The 11370-nt window shown below is 39.1% G+C and overlaps 1 protein-coding gene across 2 annotated transcripts in view; it reads left to right on the forward strand.

Annotated features, from left to right (window-relative positions):
- The window catches only part of LOC109039449 (G-protein coupled receptor moody), a 264915-nt gene that overhangs the window by 153180 nt on the left and 100365 nt on the right, over nt 1–11370 (forward strand). The window lies entirely within an intron of this gene.

The raw sequence follows: 11370 nt of genomic DNA on the forward strand, positions 1-11370 counted from the left end.
CCAAAAGCCTCTATAGCCGGCAACACAATTTCTTATAGCCTTTTATAGCCGATGGCGATTAAGCAACAGCCTGACGATGGACTACCGCTCTCTTTTTGGGCCGTAGTATCTTGATTTATTTTGCAAGGAAAGCTCCGTACTTTTGAAGGATGCCTGCCATTCCTAATATGTTGGAGCGCCTTTAATTTCGTACGATACTGTGCAATACCTCTGGTGTGAAATAGTTGCTCCAATCGCCGTGGTACGCTGCGGCGCATCGCGGCGGGCGGGCAGAGAGCGCGGAACGCGCATTGGCGCCTACAAACCTAACAGGGATACTTCACGCATTGCGCAGTCCGTGAAGTATCCCTGTCAGGTTTGTAGGCGCCATTGCGCCGCCGCTCCGCTTTGTGTTAGGCTCTAATATTTAATCTCGTGGAATCAGCGTTGTTCAACTCATGACTTTGAAATGTTTGCACACTATGTATGGATTACTCTCATTTTAATAATTGATGAAATCAAATATGTAGGAAAGGAAAATAGAATGTGCGTTTTGTAAATATTATGGTGATTCCGTACAAACTTAAAGATTTACAAAGCACACGAATTTCTACACAATTTCTTATAGCCTTTTATAGCCGATGGCAAAAAAGCAACAGCCAGGCGATAAAGTGTAAAGCCTGGCGAAAGAAACTAAAGCCCGGCTGTTTAATTTTTTATCGCTTCGTGTAGCCCGGCCGTATAATTTTTTCCACTTTCTACAGCCAGCTATGTGATTTTCTTTCGCCTTCTTCAGTCGGCTATAAGAACTCCTATTGTATTTTGAAACGCAGCTCCTTTCGCAAATTTTTACCAGGGTGAGTTGCGGTACCACCAACATTCATCAGAAATGTCCATATCGTCCAACAAATCGGGACAGTACCACAATTTTCGGGGATAACCCCCGACACTTTCTACCTTGGTTCTTCATCAAAAAATGAAAGAAGGGTAGAGATGTCGAAACACCGCAGTCCAAATGCGTGGTTTAGAAATTCAACCGTCCGAGTGTTGTGGTGGCTACGTTCTCATCATGAATAACGACCCATTTGAAGTAATCTGTCTTTTAGTGGTCGCTATTACTACCGCTGGGACCATTGTATCGTTGCGATAGCGGTTTCTAGTAGGCAAAAAGGAGCCGGGCGGTGAGCGTCACCGTAACTGGAACAAGGAGAGAAGGGAACGAGACATGAAGCAGATTTGCTCTGGCGCCAGGCCAAAAGTTTTGCACGGGGCTCTGGTCGCGACTCACCGGAGCTCCTGGGGAGGGGGAGGGGGAAGAGGTAGGGGGAGGGGCGCGGACGGTAGAATCTGAACTTGGACGGCAAGTGGTCGGCGAGGAGACCGGATTATTTGCGACCCCTCTCCCCCATCACAATCTTCCCCCTGGACTCACTATAGATAGCCCATACGCGATTTGAGCCCTTTCTTGGCGATATATTAAATATTTTGATATCCTTCGTGCAATATAAAAAGTGGTCGAAATAAATGTCATGAAACCGACACTTTCGACGCACCATGAATCTTCGGTTCAATGGACTACCAGGCAGCGATCAATACACAATGCATTATCTATTCATAATCATTTGTATTGAATTTCAATCGGAGGTTTGGTATATGCTCGATCATTCGCAATGTACCGTTGCGAAGATAATCGAATATCGCGGATGAACAATGAAAACAGTTTGTTACTTAATTTACGACAATCAGCAACCAGGCTATTTACGTCGGGAATCAGGAAACCTTAAATTTTTAAATTTAATTGCTTAAAGAGTTGTAAAATTTCGGTGACTCCTATTGGATCATCCGAGCTTAAAGGATGGATGTTATGAGGGAGGGAATTTTATGATCGGTAGTAATAAGTATGAAATTAGCATCGAGATATAATTTGTGTAATTCTTCGTACTTTAGACAGAAATTTTCATTTTGGAAATTTCGGTGAAGTAGGCCCTGTTAGAATGAATGTTGAATTTATTTCGAACTTGATTACTTTTACTCTGAATTGGTATTGGACGCCGCTGAATATTGGTACGCGGCGAATCCATGGATACGCGAATGACTGCAGCGCTACGCACTTGACAAACGACGACGACAACAACTCACATGAACCCGATATCCCAACCAGAGTTGACTTTCATTTTTATTTGTTTTTCCAAACATCATAAAATACACTTTACACAAAATTTGAAGGTACTCGATGCAGATAAACATATCTGCGATGTATTTTATTCCTTTGAGTAGCAATGATTTCACAAAGTTCAATTAAGTACGATCACGAATAATGGTGCATGTACCATTGAAAAAATGGAATCTCCCCGCCAAACAAAAAGTTACGGGGAGCCCATGAGACATTGTAAGCATGCGCCAATGTATCAATTGGAAAGAAACGAGGCGAAACCTCTGCGAAGGACGCAACACTCCATAAGGAGGATGCGCCCTAAAAAAGTTTCTTTGAAAAAATCGAGGATACTCCGAAATCAAGTGTAATTAAAAACTGGAAGAAATTATAAGATCTTGTTCCTCCATTGGTTACTATTAAACTGAAAAGCTGAGACCAATTTCAGACAGAATTGGAACACATAGTGCCATGGATTACCGAATTATTTAATTATGTTGAAATTGCCAGTTATCATCCCGGCCCCTTACTTTTACAAGTATTATTTCATAAGCCCTCATGCTCCGCAAGATCTCAATTAAAGTAGTCTAGCTATGACTTTACTTTTAGCCATTTTAGTCCGTTTATGCTATATTATCATTATTACTAATGATGTGGAAACTAAGTATTTACCTGGATATTTCGTATCAATTGAAAACCAAGCGCGACAGAAAATTAACGGTCAATTCGAAATAGAGATTAGAACTGCGCAATGAAGGCATCTTGTATTGCTATGTTCAACGCATCAACACTCACTAATTCGTCTTTTGAAGCGCCTTCAAATGAGCATGATACTACAAAATATCACCGGAGTTCGAATAGTCGCATCTAATGAAATAACCCTTTTCCAGGGCGAAACGATGATTGTGTGAAGCTGTATATATTATTCCTCTCATTTATATCGAACTAATAGCTTTTATCATCTATTAGCTTCTCAGTCATCACATTCTCTTCCCTCCTCGTGACTAAAACAGAGTGTGGAAGAGGAACTTTCCGGTCATCCAGGAATCCCAATTTATCGACAGAAGGTGCAAAAAGCAATGCAAGAACTCGTACAGCTGCTACGCTCGTATTGCCGCGCTACGGAAGAGTGCCGTATGAGCCTTCAGACGTTGCCAAGTTTCCGTCGATAAAAACCGAATTTACTGGAAAAATTGTGAATATTTTCCCCCAAAATTTTCCGGCAATTTTGTGCGAAATTTAATCTAAAATATCTGAAAATTTCGAAGGAAAATGTGCATGATTGTCGTTAAAAATACACGTTTCATCAAGCGAAATTTGGCAACTCTTGAATTTTCATACGGCGCTCTTCCTGAGCGCGGCAGTACGCTCGTAGGCTCGAGGGAGCCTGGCGAGCTCTGATTTAGGCAATTTGCAGCTGAATGCCCCGAAAAGTTTGGCGGCAAGTGTCAGTCAATGTCGAAGCCGTTGCGCTTATACTCCATAGGACGAAGGAGAGAGGTGGCTTCAAAAGGGAGTGGAAAGAGGTGCCGGTATGGGTGGGGAGGGGTGGAATGTGGGTAATTTACCTGGCGACAACGACAAGGCGGGACACGGCGCGAACCAACTGTTGCTGTTTATTCGAGCGAGTCACTCAAAGTGCGCTATTGCCGCATTGAAACCGGCAAAATTTCAAAATGATGGAAACAAGAGAGAAAGAATCAAGTCCAAACCTGCCCTATTAGAATGTACTCTTTTATTTCTTGTCTTATATGCCAGCTAGAGTAATACACCTACGGGAGAGTAATGCCATCTCTGTGCCGCTCTCTGATTGGGTCATCATTCTAGGCTATTTCATGTATATATTTAATGTATGTTTCATGAATACAAATCCACTAACATGCAATGAACCCAATGTCACAACCAAACTTCTGAAACTCTTTGCCTCCCTTTATTTAAAAATCTAAATTTTGTATGTGCACCCATCTTCAAAATTCTATGTAAAGACGTCAATAGCCTAGGATGCTGAATATCTGTAAATAAAATAACTAACTAAGTATTCATTGTTTATCAGTTTTAGGCTATCATGGAGCTCCAAAGTTGGTCCGATGTAAACAAATCCGAACCAGAGGGACACGTATAATCGGCTGAGAAATGAATAATAATCATACTCAAAGGTTAATTTTCGGCAAAACCACCCATCAAAGTTCGATCCGAACGCAATTCAGAAGTTGATCATAAAAAAATTTCTATCACGTCCAAAATCACGTCTAGAACTTTGTCGCCATCTTTTTTGTTTACATTCGGCAAAACTAGGAGCGGAGGGACTGGGGTTTGTTTACATTGGTCCAACTTGTGAGCTCCATGATAGCCGACCAATCAGAGAGCAGCACACTTTTTCTGTAGTAAAAGGATTGAGATGGCAAAACCAGTCCATACAGGTACTCTAATGACGGCCCTTCTCACTGCCACCAGTAGACAGAGAGAAAACCCAACGCAAAAGTTTTGGTTAATACGGAAGGTAAAACTCATAATAATCCAAGCCCTAGGTTGATTCTGGGGTTTCCCAGTCTCTCCATCGTGTGCTTCGCTAAATTCATCAAAAACTGTACCAAAATCAGTAAAAAATTTGAGTTGGTTTATACCTCGCTTCCGATATTAACCAAAAGTAACAAAAGAACACAATTTTTTTGGCAGTGCAGCGTAATTGTTGAAATGTTGTATTTCTGGACCGAGTAGGAGAAGATAAAGCACACGAAGACAGAAATGGAGTTTTATGATTGGTTAGCTTTATCAGTTGTTCCCTTTGTCATGCAGAGTCGGCAACAAATTATGTTCTTTTGAGAAGTACAGGTTCTCCTGTGTGTTATCTTTCCGAAGTCTTGGATTAATTTTCGTAATTTCAAAAGCCAATCTGACAACTGCGAAGGAGCTCTTATAGCGGCCTCCTTCTTGTGACGTCGCTTTTTTATTATTTCAGCCTTGCATCCTTTCCCTTCGCGGAATTCTCTCCCCAAAAACACCGATCGAAATTTAATAAATTTCTGTCTCTGACGCGCCAGATTATCGCGGCCACGCGTTGATCCGTAAATCGTCTAAAACTCCGTCGCATTCTCCGAACTCGTCTTGCCCTGCGGACGGCTTAAATTTGGCCCAGAGCTTTCTCGGGTCGATCTCATGGATTGACTCGAGAGCATTAGACTGTTACTGCGCATGATTGCACGGTATGGCCTTAGCTGAGGAAGTGAGATTCAAAATCCAGATTCATGTGAATGCCTTCCACTCAAATAACTGCAATTAAGAGTTATAAATGAACACCAATAAGGAAAAAGAAAAAAAAGGAAAAGAAGAAAAAAGTTTGTCTTTATTCTATAAAGAGAACTGAAGTAACTGTCAAAAAAAAATTGTTTCTAATTCTTACAAAAAAAAAAAGGAGCACCTGGCATGGAAACTTCACTGGCATAATAGGATGAAAAATCTGGATTTGAGGATGATCCATTCTTTTCACTGGTTTAGCAGCGATACTTGGATCATCTTCGTAAACGCAAAGAGTGTTTCCCCTCAGTATCTAGTAACCCAATCTAGTAACCTCGAACATGCTTTTCTTTCCGTGTAGTTTATCCATTTTTTTTTTTTTTTGAGTTTCATTATGTTTAACTTTTCATGATATTTTAATGTACTTTCATTCCTTAATTCATGAATAAACTTACCTCCGTCCGGAGGCTCACTCAAAAATGGACGCTAGAGTATAGAAAAATGTCCGTGTACCTTGTCTTTCAACTGAACTGGCAACCAACGAAGTCGTTGTCATTTTGCAGCACGCGCGTTAATTGGGAACTTTCTGCGCGGTTGCCAGCTGACCGGCTGATTCACCGATTTTGCAGCAACCTCTACGGAAAAATGGAGGGCTCCGTCGCGTGGTTTGGAGACAGAGCCGAGTGGGGTTGATGGGCGCCCGACAATGGGCATTCGAAACGACGCTTCCGCCAATCCCCGGCTCTGATTAGTTTCCTCTCCTGCCGACGTCGATGTGTTCGTAACGAAGCTACATAATGCACCGAGGGTTGCAAAAGTTCAAACGCCGACCATCTCAGCCCTCACTTTGGAAGATAACTCCCGGATCCTCGATAATGGGATGAGCTCATTCTAAAAGAGAATATGCATGCCCTTAGAAGAGCTCTGTGTCGCTGATACCCGTAGTCACTTCATGGTTCATCTGAGAATGGACACGTTCCTCTCCAGGAACAAGGGGCCCGAAAAAACAATTGCGCGTGTCTGCGAGTTGGAACGTAATCGGCTTATTATGCGCATTATACGGCTCGAGGAAAGCGTTTTTTTTCTGCCTCTTGATGTAGGTGAAAAAGTCCCTTGCCGGCTTTTTTCAGAACCATTGCAAATTTAACAGGATATTAAATGAACGATGATAACAATGAGAGCACTGACTTTTTCTTGGAGCTACTTTTCAATAACTATAGGTTGAAATCGTTGTGATGACAACTCCCAGGGAAAAAAAGTAAAAACTATGACATTAATAATTCTCAATATTCGTCAGGATTATGAAATGTAATAAGGAAGCTGATCGTTTACATTGTCTGTAATTATCCTGATTAGAATCACATAGCTACCTAATTAGATATTCCAACAGTATTCATATGTCACAGAAAATCCAAAGCTCATTACCGGTGAAAGTAGAAAATTCAAGAAACAACAATTTGCTTTCCCTCTTAGTTTCTATGGACAGATCATTTTATCAGTGTATGAGTCACTGAACAAGAACTTACAATGTTCTCACTTTATGATGGATCAAGAGGATTATTTCATTCAGATTGTTTTCCCTTTTTTAAATACTATAGAGCCACGCCCCTAATATCTTGTGGAATCCTAATATATTAGTATATCCTATACTACTTAGTCAACTAGATTGAGACAGACGTCTTGAACGTGTCACGAAGTAAAGGAACTAACTAATGAACTTACGGAGTGGAACCGCTTGTGTCATCTTTCCACAGAGCTGGTAGTCCGCATGGTTCCGTCCATTGTTTCATTATATGCATTCCACATGGCAGGGCGCAACATCGGCGGCACGTTTCTTCGTAGTAGTCTTCTACCACCACATAAGGTTCCTCGACGTACGTCAAAGCTGAGCAGAATCAGGAACCGCGTTAGCTTTGATATCCCTGAAAACTATGTTGGCGTCACTTAATTGGACGTAGTTCTACCAAACAGACCTATGTGCAATTTTGAAACTTTCCAGTAGAACAAGGTTTGCAAAAACCATTGGCGTTTCTGTATTAATGAACCGATTTTCGATTTCTATGGCTTGATTGAAAGCTGAGGAGTTTCCCTAACTATATCTGGTGCGAAAACTTCTGAATTATTTGTATTAAGCGAGATATGGGTGGAAATGCACATAGTTCCGTTTGCTGAATTTAAAATCCGCGGTAGCGCATTCTATCAAACAGACCTATGTGCACTCGGCAATTCCCGACTGCTTCCGGCTACGCTCGGCGCGACCGATTCGTTCACCTTCGTTCGGGCGGTGTTGACAGTTCATCTGATAATAACGAATACGTATGTAAACATAAACAAACTACTTATCAACACTTGGTACGTACTTTTGGTGATGTGATTTGTTATAAAAGTTTCATAAGTGCCATTATTGAGATATGAATGCGTGTTAACCGTGTCCTATGGATTCTGCCTCTCATGGTAAGTTCATTATCAACAGCTAAACGATGAATATACTCGTAAAATTCACAAATTGGCTGTGGATGAGCCACGCATGCAACAAGTACCTATAGTCAGCTAGACATCTTAAATTATTCACCCTACGAAGTCAAGACTCTGAGATTTTAATGCATTGTGAAAAAACCAACTTGTATTGAAGAGTTTGCCTGTAGAAGGGTATGTCTGAAGAATATCTGTTTGAGGAAAAAGCATTTGAAACGTCGAGAAAGCAGTTTTGCACATTTTGGCCTTTCCACTTAGTAGGAGCATATCCTATCCTCAAATTTGTATAAAACCCTTATACAGGGAAACTCTTGAATTAACTTAACTGTAGAATACGTTCCTCAGAACTTTCCACTTCAGAAGCAGGCCTAGTTTCCAGCCATTATGAGTCAACACCATTCTTTTTCAAACCAAGCTTTGTACGTATAAGGTATGTCAGGTTTTTGTGAGTCAGCATGGATTTAAATTACCTCCATGGGGACATGAGTCCTATCATGTACGCATTCTTATGGGTCTCATGGCCCATGTCAGGATGGGTATAGTTCTTTAATTAAATTTATTCATATGGACGGCGAAACTGGAAGAACACAAAGGTATCTTGTTCACAGTGTTTCAAAATCTACCTACACACTCATTTCACATTTCTCAAGGAGAACAACCATTATTTTGGCTTGAAATGACTGAATCATTGAATTTGGCTCACACACAGAGAATATAAATCACGGAAGTTTTCAATATACGGCTTCAAGGGGGTAGTTTCCCAGTAAAAAAAATGAAGTATGACAGGAAGTTTGCAACTCTGCAAACCGAGATGCGTGTTTTCGCAGTTTCACCCTCATGTAAGTAATGGATTTTAACATTCTTGCCTGATGATAGTCTTCTCTCTAATATTTGTTGGGAATGAGCTGTGGAGCACAAGGAGAAGAATTTTCTTGGCTCAAGAATCAAATACTTTATTCTGTCTCTTTTCATTTATTTGAAGATCCCTAAAAAGCTTCTGTTTATTGTTTTCCCAGTTCAGGATCCTTGCTCCTGCTGTATGGCCTCACCATGTGCAGCACCTCCTAGAAAGGTAATGATTTATAATCTCTTGTTGTTAAGACTCCAATAAACTTTAGCTGATCCTGATTAATGAATTTTTTTTTTCTTTTATTATTATTGTTGATTATTGTCTTATTAAAAGTTGCAGAAAAATGAGCGATATGTATTTATTATGATGATATGATTTTAAAATCTTAGATTTTAAAAAAGTGACTTGATGATTTGATCAGATGGTACATAGTTACCCTCCGAGTTTTTCAAAATTTCCTATTTACTCTTTAAAGAATTTTTAGGTCTGGATCAGTGGGGATGGAATAAAGAAACAAAACTAGGTAACTTTTAATTTTGTGGAACTGTAAACTTTTAACTTTGCGTACAAAAAACAACACTGAGATGTAAACTTGCAACCCCTTTGCATACATGGAAGCCAGGAGCAATAGGTTATTAACACATATATTTTTGCAGGATGGAGATTCAATGTGTGAGGAATGTAGGAAAGAAAGATATTTGCATCATTTGGTGTGCCTTAAAAAATCGGAAGAAGAGATCGAACATTGGAAAATGATGTATTATGAGGAAAAGAAGAAAGGAGAAGCATCAGATAAGAAAATCAAAGAACTAGAAAGGAAACTGAGAGAAACGGAGAAAGCAAGAGAAGAATCGGAAGAATATGCAAAAATCGATGAAGTCATTAATGAATTCTCTGACATCCGAAAACCTCCCCCCAAAAGAAAATGTTTAAGAGGCACTCGCACACATGTACTTTTACATTGATGAACCCAGAGAAATGTTTCTTGTAAATTACAACTGATAAGCATAAGTTTGAATTTTTTTTAGGGGGAAGGGGGGCAGGAGGGTCATGAAAGGAAATATTGATTTTCTTGATATAAACAGGATCAAGTTAGTATCACTTTCTTCTTTTCAATTTCGCATTCATGTAGTTTTCCTGTTTCTTGATTTTTGAAATAAATTTCATAAGGAATGCTTTAAGTGGCAGATTTGTTTTAATAACGGCTAATGATCTCTTCTGAAGGTTTTTGGACCACAGAGAGCAACAAGAGAATAATTGGATTTTGCAGGGGGAAGGAGAGACATTTTTAAAAACTATTCCAACAGGCTAGTGATTAAAATCAAATAAAATCTTTATTGTTACTTTACCACACCATCGATTAGGAACTTTGGTAATATAATTTAATAATTTTTACTCTCTCTTCTTTTCTTTCCAATATGTTTGAACAAAAATACAAATGAAAGTAAAAGCTTCATCAAGAAAAGGCACAAAAAAATTATAAGTTTCTCACTCGAAATAACATGATTAAACATTAATTTACAGAGATATTAAATTCTGTACATAAACTACACAACTTAAGTTACAAAAGTTACATAGGTCAATGAACTCATACTGCTAGCACCTATCTAATTTGTATGTTTGTCTTTGTTACAGATTCCTTCAGACTTTACAAAATTTCTATTCTGCTGGAGTCCGAAACCTCAATTTACTTGAAAGAAGCATAATTTCTGTTCCATCAACCTCATTTTCGACTATTTAAATAAACGTAATTTTTAAATTATCTAGTGTGTCATGGCATTTGACAATGCTCCGCTGTAAAAACGCAGATCACTGCAAGAAATAGGATGCTTCAACTTCATACTGACTTGTTTTCAAAAGATTGTTGAAGTTGAAATGAAGATGTCTCAGAGAGAAAGAAATAGTTACTTACAATAATTCAATCAATTACCATCACTGTAAAAATGTGACAGATGTTGGTAATTTTTATAATGACCTTCTTGTAAATAATGAAATTTACCTGATTATTATTAACTTTAAATAAAACTGGCTAGTTAAATGATAGAAGTTTTCCTCTTTAATCCCTCTTTAGCCAAGAATCCTGATCATAGTATTATATAGACTGAAGTATGACAAGTATTTCTACCAAATGGAACTATGTACATTATGACGTGATCCCTGTTATGCATTTCTTCTTATGGATCTCAGGGCTCGTGTCTTAATGCACATAGTTCCGTTTGGCAGAAATACATCCCAGTTTTCAGTCCCTGATAAAAAATTCCGTGACATTTTTAAGCAATAAATTTTCTTGCTGAATAATTCTTTGCTGCTTGTAAGCCTCAGTGTCAGGCTGTACGCTAAATTTTACTTCTTAATTTTCAATTGGTAATCACAGTTCAACATGATACCGTCATTGAAATCCATTGACTGTTGGATGCATTTAACCAGAATCAACCTAATTACAACAGTCGTTGTCTAATCGCCTCTCATGTTTGAGTTTCCTTACGAGAGAAATTGGCAACTTTCTATTTTTAGATTTTTGGAGTTCATGTTTCATAATCTGGGGGAAATTTCCTTGTTCTTTCAAAGCATTTCCATTAGAAGTTTTCTTCTGGATAGATAAAACATGAAGGAAACCAGGTATCATCGAATTCAGTTAGGTTGATTTGTGTCAGGCTTGACCAACCATTAGGTCCTAAGT

The sequence above is a fragment of the Bemisia tabaci genome, chromosome 3, assembly GCF_918797505.1.
Source record: "Bemisia tabaci chromosome 3, PGI_BMITA_v3".
In the NCBI taxonomy this organism is placed as follows: Eukaryota; Metazoa; Arthropoda; class Insecta; order Hemiptera; family Aleyrodidae; genus Bemisia; species Bemisia tabaci.